This window comes from Vidua macroura, chromosome 6 (genome assembly GCF_024509145.1).
Source record: "Vidua macroura isolate BioBank_ID:100142 chromosome 6, ASM2450914v1, whole genome shotgun sequence".
Taxonomy (NCBI): Eukaryota; Metazoa; Chordata; class Aves; order Passeriformes; family Viduidae; genus Vidua; species Vidua macroura.
In genome coordinates, this window is record NC_071576.1 from 39,383,822 (window position 1) to 39,398,902 (window position 15,081).

Consider the following 15,081-nt stretch of genomic DNA (forward strand, 5'->3'; position numbering starts at 1 on the left):
GTATCCACAGGCAAAACACCAGGAAGAGTTGAACATGTGCATTACCTCAGAGGGAGTGGCAGGACCGGGGAATGCAGAGAGCTGTCCAGCATTAGCTGCTTCTGAAGTGCTTGATGATCGCCTGCCCCAAAGGGAAAGGAAAGCAATGGTCAGTTCAGCAAGGTTCCATGCCAGAGGCTGTTCTGCTGAAGCCTCTGTGTTACTCTGGAGTATCAAATTCAAATTGGAATCTACTGAACCAGAGGAAGAAGGAATAACAGTAGGCTTACAGGAGACTGGAGCTGGATATGAGAGGGGGAGTAAAAAGCACAGCTCAAGACCTCATCAGTGCTGGGTGGAGTAGAGGGTGGCTGGGTCCTGCTATCAACAAAAGAGCTGCAGCTTAACTTCCAGCTTTATATTCTTTGGGCTGCATCTCCTTAATTTGAAGGGAAAAACTGCATGGGAATTTGAGGGATTCTCAAGGTACAACCTGTAACATTGCTGTGGATGGCAGTGGTGAAAACAGTGATTTTCCTTGCCTCTGTGTAGTGGTTTAACCCAGACAGCCATGAAGCTCCACACAATCACTCACTCACTCCGCAGCAGCAGGACTGGGGAGAGAATCAGAAGGGTAAACGCCAGAAAACTTGTGGGTGGAGATAAAGACAGTTTAATAGGGAGAGCAAAAGCCACACACACAAGCAAAGCAAGGACTTCATTCACCGTTTCCTGTGGACAATTTACTAATTCACTGTGGACAAGCAGGCATTCAGCCATCTCCAGGAGAGTGGGGCCTGATCATGTGTAATTGTTACTTGGGAAAACAAACACCATCACTCCAAACATCCCACTCTTCCTCCTTCTGCCCCCCTTTATATACTTAGCCATATGGTCTGGAATATCCCTTTGGTCACTTGGGGTCGCCTGTCCTGGCTGTGTCACCTCCCATGCACCCCCAGCTTCCTCACCACCATGGCAGCATGGAAAGCAGAAAAGGCCTTGGCTCTGTGTGAGCTCTGCTCAACAATAACAAAAACATCTCTGTGTTATCAGCCCTGTGCTCAGCACAAATCCAAAACACAGCCCTATACCAGTCACTGTGAAGAAAATGAACTCTTCCAGCCCAAATCAGCACATTTTTCATTATCATGTAGTCAAATACAATCTCCTTGTTTACATCTTCACATTCTCATTTTTTTGAAAGTGCAAATCAGTACAGAAGCTTTTTTTTTTTTTTTTTTGTCTTTTAGAAGCTTCCCAGGTTAGCTGATGTAGCTCAAGTAAGCAGGTGTGGGGGAAGAACCATCCATGAGACTGGTGACCCTTTGTACTTTTATGTTTACAAGAGGCTATCTAGGCCTGAGATTCAATCGTGCTGCTCTAAGTCTCTATACCTGACCTGTTTCAAATTCATTTTGCTGATTTGGCTGCTGGAGAAATATTGGGGTGCTTGAATTACAATCCTGTGGGAGGTGTTTCTGGTTGGCTGCACCCTTATTCAACAGCTGTATCTGCTCACAATGCATTCAGATCAATGGGTGGGGAGGAAAGGTATTTCTGAAAACCCAGTTCCTCTACAGTGGGCAAAGTATAGATGACAAATATCAAACAGTGTTTCTCCCTTTTGAATTCCGTGTGTATAAAAATTGTGGGCTACTTGTGGTGCTTTTGGTTGCATTTTGGGTTTATTTTGGTAGTTTTGGTTTTGTTAATAAATGGATTTGTTTGAGATGCATACTGGTTTTTAGGAGCTTTGAAGGAGTTAAAAAACCTGTATCTCAAGCTTTTAATAACCAAATTGTCTTGTAATCTTATGAAGCTACTAGCAAATCAGCAAGTGTGTAGATCAATACAGAGGGTGAAAGTACACGGCACTGTGTCTCCTTGCTGCAAGGTAGCGTGTTGTTGTCCGTGTGGAGCCGGGCTTTGCTGCGAAGCTTCAGCTGCTGCTTGCCAGGACGAGGTCTGAAAGCACCAATTCTACGCTTCAAGTGACTGAAATGTTCCCCGTTCTCTCGGCGCTTCCTGCTCAGGCAATCTGCTTCACTCCACGCTCCCTGACACCCCGCCTCCAATCCCGCCTCCAGTCCCGTCTCCAATCCCGCCTCCAGTCCCACCTCCAATCTCGCCTGCAGTTCCGCCTCCAGTCCCACCTCCAATCCCGCCTCCAGTCCCACCTCCAATCCCGCCTCCAATCCCGTCTCCAATCCCGCCTCCAGTCCCACCTCCAATCTCGCCTCCATGCCGCCTGCTCCTCCGCGGCTGCAGCGCCCCCTGTGGGCGGCTGGCGGGGCGGCTCCCCCCGCCCCGGCTGCGGGTGGTTCGCTCCGCCCGCCCCCGCTGCCCCTGCTCCGGCGGTGGCGCGCGCCGCCGCCGGCGCTCGATGCGGAACTGGGCGGGCGGCGCAGAGCGGCGGCGGCGGCGGCGGCGCAGGTGAGCGGGGCGGCCCGGCCGGGCGGGCCCGGTGCCGCAGGCGGCCGGATGCGTTCACATGTCACAAGCGGAGCCTGCCCCACCGACCCTACATGTGGGTCGGGCTGAGGAGCGCGGAGCGCGGCCGGCAGCGCTGCCTGCGGTTACCCGTACGCGGACAGCTGGCGGCGGGGCCCCCCGCCCTCCCCGAGCGCTGCCGCAGCCGCCCGGCCGGTCGCCGTGGTGATGCTCGGGAGCGGCGAGCCCTTCCGCAAGGTCACGGCCGGCGGCGGACAGAGATCGTGTCCCGCCGCTGCCGGGAGCGGGGCCGGCCGGGTTCGGCTCCATCGTCCCGGGGCGCCGGTGGCGGGCGGGGCCGCGATGTCCCGCTGTGGCCGCGGGGCTCAGCCGGCCGCTGTCGGAGCCGTCCCCGCGCGGCAGCGGCAGCAGCCCCTGCGGGGTCGCTTGCGGGTTTCCAGGCGGGACCGGGCGGCTTTGGGAACAGCGGCGTGGCCGGCAGGGGAGGGGGCTCTGCCGCCGGCGGGGGTGTGGGCGCAGGGCCGGCGTCCTCGGTCCCGGGCCACTCGGAGGCTTTTCCTCGCTCCCTGCCGGGTGGAAGCGGGCAGGATAGTGAGGGAAGGGAGAAGTGCGGCTCAGGGCGGACAGAATCCCTTGGAAAAGGTGAGGCGTGCAGCCATGTGAAGGGGTTGCCGCGGTAATGTGACTGGAAAGGTGCTTTTACTCCTTGGTTTGAAAACAGCAGATCCTGTTACTCCGCAAGACAATAGAATAGGAAATCCACTTTATACTGGGCAATTTCTTATGAAGTCGACTATAAACCAAGAGCATTTTCCCCTCAGAAATGGGTGTCACCACCTTGCTTTTGTGGTCAGGTGGAGGATAGGAAGAAAGCTTGGTCTATGTCACTGTTTGTGTGGAGTCACGATAAAGAAGTGTTTCGAGAAATGATAAGCTTTGAAGGAAACTGATTTGTTTCCCGTCTTTCTTCTCTCCCTTTCCCCCTGAACTCCTCCATATACCACACTGTTTTCAGTCATATGCAAAATATGAACTCATATGCATCACAATTTTGCAGTCCCATGGAGATGGGGCAGAAGTGTCATCTGGCAATATGTTGTGTTCTCCCTAGACAAGCCAGCCATTTTCTCTACGTCCAGTGCGACTCTGGGTCAGCATTTCTGTTGGTGTGCTCTCAAGTGTCCTTGCTGTGCCCCTTGCACCATTGCTTATCTGCAAAAAGGATGCTACTTGTAGACACAAGCAAGCGGAGGGAAGATTTATTATAGTGTGTCCTGAGGGTCACATAATCAAACCAATGTCATCCAAATAGAGGTTATTTGGGAAGTGTCTCTATTTTTGGACTTTATACTGCTTGAACCTAGGCAACTATTTTGGATTGGGCACAAGAAGCACTTGCTGTGTTCAGCACTAATGAAAAGCTGCAATCCTGACACATCTGAGAGAGCACTTCACATCCAATGTAGCTAAAATGCAGTTTTTACAGGATCTAATCTGGCCATCCCTTCACAGCATGTTATGTAACACTGAACTGATAGATCATGCCGTGTATAAAATACTATTTTTGTCTTACTGTTGTATTGTTAGAAAATGCACAGCTTTTGAACACAATTTAATAGATGCTGTAATTAAATGCACACTTGTTAAGTAACTTACTGTGTTTAACAAAATGCAAAATCATCAGCAAGTCTCTAGAATGCTTTTGTTAGGAGAGTACTACAGCCTTGTCCTCACTAAAAGATGTTGTACCTACCTGTCCAGTGGTGCTGCAGTTGTATCACAAGTCGGGACTCCTGTGTTCTTACCAAATTAACAGGTTTCAGGCTGTAAGCTTCAGAGTCCTACTGTGTTGTCTTCCATGTTACTGCCTTTAAAACAATTCTAATTCTGAAACAATTCTAATTCTGGATGGGCAAAAAAGGAAGACAGTATCCTCACTGAAAGAGTGTTGTGCATAACATGGCCAAGACACAGTTCTAGGATGTGTGTTATATGCCAAACTTGTGAAACGTGGTGAACCAAAGGCTGTGTGGAAACTGGCAAAAAAAAAAAAAAAAAACAAAAAACTTCTAGTTTAAAGTTTTCATGGAAAAACATAAATATATACTAGAGGGCAAACATCTTCTTTAACCACGGTACCTTTCTGTAACTTTTGAAAGCAGACAAGGTGTGTATGTAATAAATCACAGAATCACAGAATGTGCTGAGCTGGAAGGGACCCACAGGGATCATTGAATCCAGCTCCTGGCCCTTCAGAGGACCATCCCCAAGAGCCACACCATGTGCCTGAGAGTATTGAGTCCAACTTCTGTCTGTTGTAGAAGGATTTGGGGGTCAGAGGAGTAAAGGTTTTGAGGATTTTTAACAAGTAATCCTTGCCCACCTAGCCAAAGTAGCTTTTTAGGTTTTAGAGCATCAGGGCTGATGGCTCAGTAGAAGTGGTAGAAGCATCAGTGCATTTCAGGCCTTACTAGAACACTTATTCATGTTATCTTCCTGAATTAAATTAGTGTTGGCTTTGATTTTATCTGCCTTGGGCTCAGGGGTATAGAGGGTCATAATTTATAGCTTTTCCCCTCTCAAACCATATCAAATACTCAGGTTCTGTATAGACAGGATATACTAGGCATACCTCTGTCAAAATGTTCAGTCTTGTCTATTTAATATCTTCTGTGGTGAGCCTGTTGAAAAACCAAACATTTATGAAAACTTTGAGTATTAAATTAGAAAGTCACAAGTCCTGCTAAATTCCAAGAGACCAAATTTCTTCAAAATGTTTAATTTCCAGCATTCCAGCTAGTAGGTTTTATCTGATACTCCTTTCCAGATACATTTGTTAGAAGAATGGCTTTCTTTTTGGGGGGGAAAACCTGGTAGAGATTTAGAATGTGAGAGGGGATAGCAAATGGTGTAAAATACTGTGTCTTCCCTGTCATTTCACACTGTCATTTTTAATTGGATTTACCATTATACTCACAAGATGGTAATTGATACTTTTATGTTAAAACTTAGTACAGAGGTGAATGATCCACTTACTTTCCATTAGGAAGGAATTGGAGGCAGGCAATGCATATGTTACAACCCAGTTGAATTCCTGCAATGTCCTTTGGCCCTGTTGTGCCTGCATTTAAGCCATACTGAATTAAATTTCCAGGCAGTTGATGTAGTTATTCAGTGTACTGGTAGAAAGTACAGATACAGCTTCTGATTAGGGATTTGCAGCAATGAGGAAAGGATTTAGTAAAAAAGAATGAAAGAGCTTGATATGCAAGATTAATATCATATCCTCAGTTTAAAGAGCTTTCATCTATCTCAAGATATGAATTTTCATAAAGTGAAAGCATTGTCAGTGACCTAATAAGAAACAAAGTGAAATAAAAGTGAGCATCATGAGGCATCAATTAGAAAGGAATGTATTTTAGTGGGATAATCTGTTAATCTGTGGAATAATTGTGATATTTCTTTTGAGGACAAAATGCTTTGCTGCTTTTCCTTCTCTACCTTGAGAGCTATGAAAAACTTCCATTGACCTACTGCTCACTCTCTGTGCCTGAACCTGTATAACTCAGCTGGTCTTTGCTCTGTTGCTTGAGCTGGAAAATAATTCTAGAGCAGCTAGATTCTCCGTCACTGGATCTCCTTAAACCTGTCAAAACAACATGGAAATTACTGTTGATTATTGACAAACATGCTCCTGATTTCTGTCTTGGAACTAGAATAACCAGCTGAAACCCCAAACCAAGCAAACTGGAGAACTGACCCATGTAGTGCCAGGAGCTCTGAAGTATCTTTACACTGGGGAACTCGCAGATGCGGAGGTTGTGCCTGTTGGTGCCCAGAAACCACTAAATTGTGAGAGGTTGTGTTCACTTTAGATCACTGCTACTAGCAGGACCCTTGCAGGGATTTAGAAATAAGAAATGCTGCTTGCATATGCCTAAATTACCTAAGCTGAGGCAGTTCTCATGCTGTGATCCCAGACTCTGCAGTTAAATGAGAGATTTGTGCTTCTGGATTGCTGTGAGAAATAATGCATCAGTGTAGCAGCAAGGAACAAGGTTTTATGGTTTTCTGTTTCTACGACAGCATTCATTATTTCAAACCAGCAGCATTCCTCAAAACAGAGCTGGTCATCATGTTGCATTTGATGTATCCAGTAATGTTTGTCAGATATCACCTTTTTGTTTTGTTTGTAACTAATCTCTAAACAGTTGTGACAATCAGGGAATTAACGTTTGCTTTTTTGTACAAGGGACAAAGATACGTTACTGTCAGATTTGTTATCTGATGACCTCCAGGAACTGCGTGTTATCTTTTGAGCAGAGCAGCCTTTTATTTCATATCCTGTTACGTTGTCACATCTGCAAGATCAGTGCCCTGGTTGTATCCTGCTTCTCATTATATTCTAACTGAATTTCCCAATGTCAGTGTAAAACTTTTGATCACGTTCTTGCCTATACCTTTGACACCAGCTTCCCTGGAACTCTTCTTGCCTGGGTGTCTTGTCCTTGCTCTGGAAAGGCCCTGGTGACAGGAGATGAGGAGTTGTGCCTCTGTCTGTTTCCATGTCATCAGCTAGCAGGAAGAGAGGAGTGCTTTTTGTGATACAGATAATTAAGAACCAAAACCAGTACCCACCAAAATTTGCTGCAGCCACAAATGCTGAGCCACTCTGCTGCCGTGTCTGTTTCCTCTTGATAAGCAGTTAAACTGCTCTGCTGGAGCCACAAGCTGGGCACGCTGCTTCTGTCCTCCAGGCCACCTGCTTTCTCCCTTCTCTCTTGTTAGTAGTCTTAAGACATACCCAGCAGGGTGGTGTTTTCCCTCCTTCCTTTGCCGTGGTGACTGTCACTGCCAATGTCTAGAAGCTCCTCTCGAGAGTCCTTGCTCTGTCATTTGCTGGCTCCAGCAGTCGCTTGAGGTGGTTCCTGTCCCTTCTTCACTCTGAGCTTGCTTCCCCCAATGTTTATGTGTGGGCGAGTCTGCCAAATGCATGCTTCTCACACCCCAGAGCTCTTGTAGAGATAAAATGGGCTTGTCTCTTTTATTTCCTTTCAGTTTTGACCAGCTGGTACTATGATTTATCACCAAAATTAATAGTAGGATCAGTCTGAGAGTAGGAATTTCTGATCTCCCACAGTGTTGATGAAGAGAAGGGGAAGGTGTGTAGAGGGAAGGAATAACAAGCAAGTGGCACACGTGGGGAGACAGACTGAGTGCTTCTAATACACCAGGCAAAACAGATGTGGGGCTCTGAGTTCTGAGGTGCTAACAACAGCCAAATGACTGGATTATTTAAAGTACTTTATTTTCTGGTTCACATTATCCTGAACAATGTTTCAGTGTTTCCACACTGGTTGTGAGCATTCCCCCTCCTCTGTCTTACAAATGGCTGTAATTTATTGTTGGGATCCCATTTGTCTGTGTGACTGATTTCCAGGAAAGAGTTGAATGTGCTTGTATCTGGTGGTGGTGATGCCATGAGTGATGTCTCCTGGCCCAGAGCTGCTCACTGTGGCTGGGGGAGGCGCCATGGTGAGGGAAAGAACTGAATAATTTAACAGTTGCAGCTGCATCCAGCAGTTCTCTCAAATGTCACATGTTTTGTTGTTTTCTTGTTAATTTTTTTATGGCTGTGCATTTACACTATTTGGTTTTTGGAAAAAAGTCTTCTGGTGCCTGCATTATGGGAACTGTGGCCTACTGCTCAAATTCCCAGCAGAGGGCTGGGAATGGAAGCATCTTGTGGGTGCTGGGGTCTGCACTCAGAAGCAGCACCAGCGTTTCTCAGCTCAAAGCTCATACCAAAAGTAGTCTGGTTTGGAAAAAAATTTAATGCTGTAGTGGTTGCAGGTGGTGTGAGGCTAATTGGGCTTGGGGGCATTGTGTGGGCTTTGGTTTGCCCTTCCTCCTACCCCCACTCCTTGCAAAATGTTCAAGTGCAGGTTTGAGGATCAGTGAAAAGCTGATGAGGAAGAGAAAATGAGAAGGCTCTTCTATTTTGTGATGGTGATGTTTCACAAGGAGGGGCAAAAAAAGACAGACTTCAAAAGAGTTGGCCTTGTGTTACTGTTCTCTCATACAAATCTCCAGAGATTATTTTTGAATAAGAGATGAATTTAAATTCAAACAGTGTACAGCAGGAGAACTGGCCAGATTGGGAGAGGGTTTTTATGCCAGAATTTGTTCTATGATTCTATAGTGAGTGGTGCCCTGCACAATGATCCTGCCTGGGAAGGATCATGAGAGAGATGTTTCACACAGTAAAGGAGGGGAGGAGAATAAGGTCTTTAACCTAAATTGAAGTGTGTGAAATGTCCTATGGCTGAGGCTAAAATCTGTCATCTCCTTCCTATTAGGAAGTAGAGTACTATAAAAGGGTGTGCTTTTCCTGCATTAGTTTACTGTTGATCATTTTCCCCAAGAGTGTAATGGAATAAAATGGATAACAGTATTTGCATACTGTTCTTCCTCACATGCTTATCTCTTGTTGCCCATTCAAGCCCTGGTCTTGATTTTTCTTCATGGCTTTCAGGTGGGTGTACAGCAGGCTTACTGGTGTGTTCAGCTGTGGCTCGGTGGGGCAGGTGCTGCTGGAACCTCTCCTTTGCCTTTGTCGCTGCCTGCAAGTTCCAGTTAGGATTGTGTGTTTGTGTTAGCACACTCTGCACGTTCTTTTTGTGCCTGCACTGCGTGTCTGTGGAAGCATCCTGTGGGTACCTGGGTAAGTGGATTTTGTCAGCTGTGGCTGGTACTCAGCTTGCCGTGGGCAAGAATGCCTCCTGATTTGTAGTACTCGTGGATATGGAAAGCTCACGGGCTGGGAGGCGTTTAGCATGTTGCAGATACTGCGCTGTCATCTGGCCTGGGGCCTGCAGGTGCCAGGAGGGCTCTGTTTCAGTGCTGACTCCAGGCAGTCCCTGTGTCTGGGTGAAGCTTGTTGGTAGTGTGGGCAGTGCTGGGAGCTTTGGTGGTGGAGCAGAGGGGGTGGAGCGCTGCAGCTGCTCTATAAATATACCCGACAGGCTGAAATCTAGGGACTAAAAGATTGGGTTGCTATGGTGATTGATCTGAATCAGATTACCTGTGGGTCTGTTTTCACAGCATGTGCATGTGTGGTGACTGTGTGATCTTGCATGTACAGCAGGCTGCTTTAGCCAAGCTTTGGCTGAAGTAGGGAGGAGAGAGGAAGCAACACTGAAGGGCTGACATATGGCAAGGACGGGGAAATCTGTCACTATAGCAACCGGGAACCTGAATCAGTCCAGCTTCACTCCGTGATACTGCAGAAAGGTTCCCATCTGCGTGGCATGATACTTCTGTTTGTGGAGTAATTCTGGTCATTTTCAGTCTATCTGTCAGCACCCCTACCCATGCTACTTCCATTTTGCTCTCAAAAACTAATGTGGAAGCTAAAGATGCATGGCTGTGTCAGTTCTATTTTCAGAAGGCAAAGAGATAATATTATTTAGTAGGAAAGGAAGAAATCTTTTAATTATTATAGTTATTGAGAAGGCCTTCAAAATAAGTCTTCTTGTGTTGCCAAAACCCGTTTTCCCCATTCATTCTTTAATTTTCTTTTATCTGGTTTGTTCTGTCCTTTCCCTCAAGATCTATTGATAGATGAAAAGTGGAAATAGTTGGGGGTGCATCTGCTGTTTTACCTGTAAGCAACTCTTACTGATTGAAGTGATGCATGTGCTCCAGGATGGATGCTTTTAGAATTTGCCTGCAGTCCTGTTCTCTACTGGGTGATTTCTTATGCTTGGAACTATCCCCTAGGCATTTTGCAGAGCCACACCTGTGTTATAGATTAGCCATACCAGATAAATATGTCATTGTCTGTTTAGGTATGCTTGCAATTCTTTGAAAATGCTTTTTTTTTTTCTCCTCCAGAGTGCAAGTATCTTCTTAGGAGTCATGGTTTTGGCATGTGTTGCTGCCTTGCCAAGGTGCATGGTAACACGCAAAGCAGCTGCACCAGTATAGCAAGTCCATCCAGGTCAGATTTTAGAAATTGTTCCATGTTCTGTCAGGTTCTGGAGAACGGGAGGTGTTCTCATCTCTGCTGTTGTCTGTTTCTTGTGTTAGCAGAAACACTGTAGTATCTGGATAATAGCAATAATGAGCTTTCTAAAATGTTGTATATTTTAAAGTATAAAACTATTAGCAATGTTTTATATAGTTGCTAAGCAGAGGGAATTAAAAATGGCTCATGTGAAAAGAATACTGCCTGTCTGCTTCTTTAAAAGCTTAGTACAAGCAAAAATAGCATGTGCTATACCAGAGAATGTCTGGCATCATTTGAAACACACTTGGAAGAAGAAGCAACCAAAATTTCAGTGGTAAAGATTCCATAAAGATTATTAAAACGTCTAAAGAAAAAGCTACCATGAACATTTCATACTGGGCTTCAAACCATGTTGTTTCCAGTTTGGCAGTGAGTTAAATGGAGTTCCTGCCCACACAGGTGAGGCTGGCTGGTCCTGAGGTGCTCACACCCATTTCTCATAGCTTAGCAGATAGGTCAAGGTGTGTGATGTGAGAAAAAGAAATATAAATCAACCCAAAAGTGGGCATTGAAACTCCTGGCCCTATTTGTGTTCGTTTCAGCTTTCAGTTTAGTATGATTGGTGAGCCTTGAGTTCATAGAAGACAATGCACTAGGGTCAGGCATAGTGGCTATTAGAGCTGAACTCAGTACAGACTGTCTTGGCTGACATAAATAGGAATTCAGGATGTTCCAAGGAAAGTAAAAATTTAGTTCTTTTTGGGCATTACTGGAAATTTGGTTTTTCACAAGGTGAAATTCCAGTGAACTGTAATTTATGTGGTTTCTGTCCTGTAATTTGTTCTATCTCCTTCACAATTTCCTCTTTCTTCTCTTACAAATGAATGTCCCATGTATGCTCTTTATTCAGTCAGTGTGCAAATTGAATTATATGATGCTGATGTATATTCTAAAGGTATCCATGCACTGGTGAACTGTGCAGCATGATCCTTTTACCAGGTAAAAGCTGGAGATAATGAAAGGAGAAGCATTTCTGGTCCCATCTTAAAGCATGGAAGAGTTGTAAGGAAAGCAGGGCTTAGCACCTTCCTGTTGTAAATTAATCTGGTGTTTTCATACTGTTTTTGCAAGCAGTGATGTAAATACCTGCCAGGCATCATGCAGTTCAGTGTAAGCCTGGTCCATCAAAGCTGGAAGCCTCTGTGTGAGGAAAACAACTGCAGGTGAGTGTAGTGGGTTGACCTTGGCTGGATGCCACTTGTCCACCAAGCCGCTCTTATCACACCCCTCCTCAGCAGGACAGGAGGAGGAAAATAAGATAGAAAAAACCTTGTGGGTCAAAGTAAAGGCAGTTTAATAAAGCAAAGATTGCATTCATGGAAGCAAAGAAGCCCAAGAGATTTTATTATCTACTTCCCAGAAGCAAGTGCTATCCAGCCATTTCCTGGGAATCAGAGTTTCAGTAGGCTTAATGGTTGCTCCAGATTATAAATGTTTTAAATAATGGATTCTCTGCCTTTCTCCTCCTCTCTCTTAGTTTTTTTTTCTGAGCAGATGTTATATGGAATATCCTTCTGGTCAGTTTGGGTCAGCAGTCCTGGCTATGTTCCCTCCCAAGACTTTGCATACTCCCAGCACTGTTGGGGGGAAGATGTTGGAGAGGCAGCCTTGATGCTGTGCCAGCACTGCTCAGCAGTAGCCAAAACACAGATTTGTTATCAGCCAGTTACCAGTACACAGCACATCACTGGGTGGGCTGCTGGGGGAAAATGACCTCCATCTCAGCCAGACCCCATACGGTGACACTAGTTGTGTTAACAGTTTGTTATTCTTAGACTAAATTGCTTTGTTCCTCTAGATTTGTGTCTTGAATGAGAAGACTCTTAACAAAGATTGAGGGCTCCAAGTGATAGATGAAATAGGACAACTGCACAACTCATTAGTCCCAACTCAACTTGGGATTAATGCAGGGCATGGCTCTGACACAGATGACTCTAAATGATGATAGAAAACAGATGATAGAAAATCTGCTGTGGTTCTTTCATGCTGCTCTATCCATCATGTGCTGTGGTGCTTTTCATGAGTGTGTGTGTTTGTTTATATAGACTTTTATTTCTGGGAGGACTTTAAATTGCAGACTATCATGCAGATTGTCCTCTAAGAAGTTGCGCTACAACCTAAAATGTGGGTGTTTGGGGAATTTTGAAATGCAGAGTAATGCCAATAATAGAAGTGTTTGTTGTTTTGAACACTTTTCATGTCTCAAGTTACTGGTAAACTGTGGTTTTGTGCTGGTTCTTGCCTTTTGTCTTTATGCCTAGGCTACAATGCCAACTTTTACTTGTGACTATTGCTGACAGCTGCTACAGTGTGTGGGTAGTGTTAGTTCTCACCAACCTGTTCACCATCCATATAAGTGCTTATTGCAATTTTGGTGTTGTCTGAGGCATGATCTGTGGTGCAGTATTTTTCTATGGTAGGCCTTCACTTCTCTATTTTTCTTCTTTTCTAGAGTTGAAATAATAAGAAGTCTCTTCTCAAATGCTGCTTGGGGATTCAGCCTTCAAAGGGCTGGTTCCAATATGTTTGCAAAGAGAAAAGACACTGCACAATACCTTTTCAGAGAAAGCAACCTAAAATTAAAGCAGTTTGAGAGAGAGAAGAGGCTTTGACATTGATATGTGAAAACTTGTACCATCTCAGAGTCAAGATAATCTCTTGGCTCAGGTCCAAATACCAACATGAAAGAGGAAAAATTGAAGTATCTCTTGGTTGTTTGATCTATTTTTGTCCTAATGTATTTAGTCTCTATAATCTAGGAAGTATTGGAAGGATGATAGGAAATCTCTTTGAGACTACTTTACCTCTGTATTGCCTACAGAGGTGCTGTCTGTAGTTCTGTGATCATGGTGTGTTCAGTCAAGTTTTCTAGGTTCCCTTAACTGTTTTCTCCTACCTTTTCTTTGTGCTTGCACAAGCATTTGTGGGGCCACTTGGTGAACTAGGTAAAAAAATAACCTTGTAAAAACAAAAGCGGCAAGGGAGAAGAAGGGAGGGTGTTAGCTTTAGTCCGTATCAATTCCACAGTCTGTTTTGCCCTTTAGCTGCACGAAGTCTTCTGCCAGCACAGGGAATGGAACGATACTGGCCTGAAAGCAAGCTTTTGGCAGATAGGGAGGGGGAGGCAGGACTGGGATGCCTGTTTGTGTTGCCTTATACACATCATCAACTGTGGTGTCTGATTCCAAGCAGGAGTAGGAAGATGAGTTCCAACAAATGCTGGTGCAATACTCTTCTAAGTGCTGTCATCAGCCATTGCTAGATCTCTGAAGAAGGCAGAGATTGAATAGAGGAAGGCAAAAAAGCTACACTTGGTTCTAATTCTTCTACCTCTTGCTCCAATCCAACAATAAATTATTTTCCCTAAAAGAGCCTTTGTCCTCTTATGTCTGACTGTAACTGTTGTGTTGTTAAATACAGTAAATCAATAAGGGTGGCTCTGGAAGCCCTGGCACAAAGTCTACATCAGTCTGGTCTCCCTTGTACTTGTGTTGCAATAGAAAGTAGAAATAATGGAAAGTGCTCAGATTTTTTTTTTTTAAACTGACAGAATCTTCAGTGTCTGATGGCAGTGGGATGTAGTTTCAGCCATTCCAGGGACATTGTAAGGCCTGCATATGTTCCTTGTACTTGTCTGCTCAGATATTCTTGAAATTTCATGGTTTCTAAGACCTTCATAATGCATACCTTGTTAACTCCTTTGCAGAGCTGTGTAAGGAATTGCAGTCATAAGACAAACAGTGTATTTTCTCCACCTTCACTGAGAGGTTGGGTAGCCTCTGTTTTTGAGGAAAAACATCTTTGGTTACCACTAAGTAGCAGGATTTCCTTGAAGTCGTACTTCTAGGTTCCATTGCAACGGCTTCTTGCTATGCCCCTGTCTGTGACTGAGCAGTTAGTTCTTTAAAGAGATCTGGGGAAAGCCATTTGGAAAGAAAACAGATAAAGTTGTTCTTCAAAATGAAGACAAAAAGGACCACTTGATATCCCAACTTCATCTTGTTCCTCTTGAGTTTTTCTATGCCAAGATATTTGCAGAATATCAAGGATCAAGAGCTTTTCCAGGACAGATTCTACAATGTTTTCAATAATGTCATTAAAATGTAGAAACAGAAACTTTGCTTCCTGTGTATGTATTTTCTCTGTTGTTCAGAGAAGATAATTTACAACAATATTGCTGCTCAGAGAAGATAATTCATACTGATGTTACATAGGACTTTGCAGCGATTATAGTTGAGGATCTACTAAAAATATGCTCCAGTTTCACAAAATGTGGGATTTTTTATGTGCAAGGCTTGAAGTTTCTTTCAGTTTATTATTCCTTTAATAGTACTTACTGACTAGTATGATTTTTCTTTTTTGTAAATTGCATATGTGCTTTTTTGTTCTTACTATTGTAATGTTTTTGTGTTCTTACTGCTGTTTGGAAGGCTAATGAATAAAATTTCCCTGCTGTGTTCTTGCAGTGTGAAGGACTGGGGAAAAAGCCAGATATATTGCTGGACTCTGAGATGTGACAGTTACAATGCTTACGAATTAATGAGAGAAACATCACGAAAATGACCTGATTTTGCTGA

At 44.4% G+C, this 15,081-nt stretch overlaps 1 protein-coding gene across 5 annotated transcripts in view; it reads left to right on the forward strand.

The window, feature by feature from the left end:
* The first annotated feature begins 2,435 nt into the window (after positions 1 to 2,435).
* Positions 2,436 to 15,081, forward strand: part of MADD (MAP kinase activating death domain) — a 68,113-nt gene continuing 55,467 nt past the window's right edge. For 4 of the 5 annotated variants that reach the window (XM_053979199.1, XM_053979201.1, XM_053979203.1 and 1 more), the window contains exon 1: positions 10,347 to 10,435. The gene's annotated coding sequence lies outside the window, so the exon portion shown is untranslated. Of the gene's footprint in view, positions 2,731 to 10,346; positions 10,436 to 15,081 lie in introns of those variants that run through there. The other variant, XM_053979198.1, reaches the window with a different exon arrangement.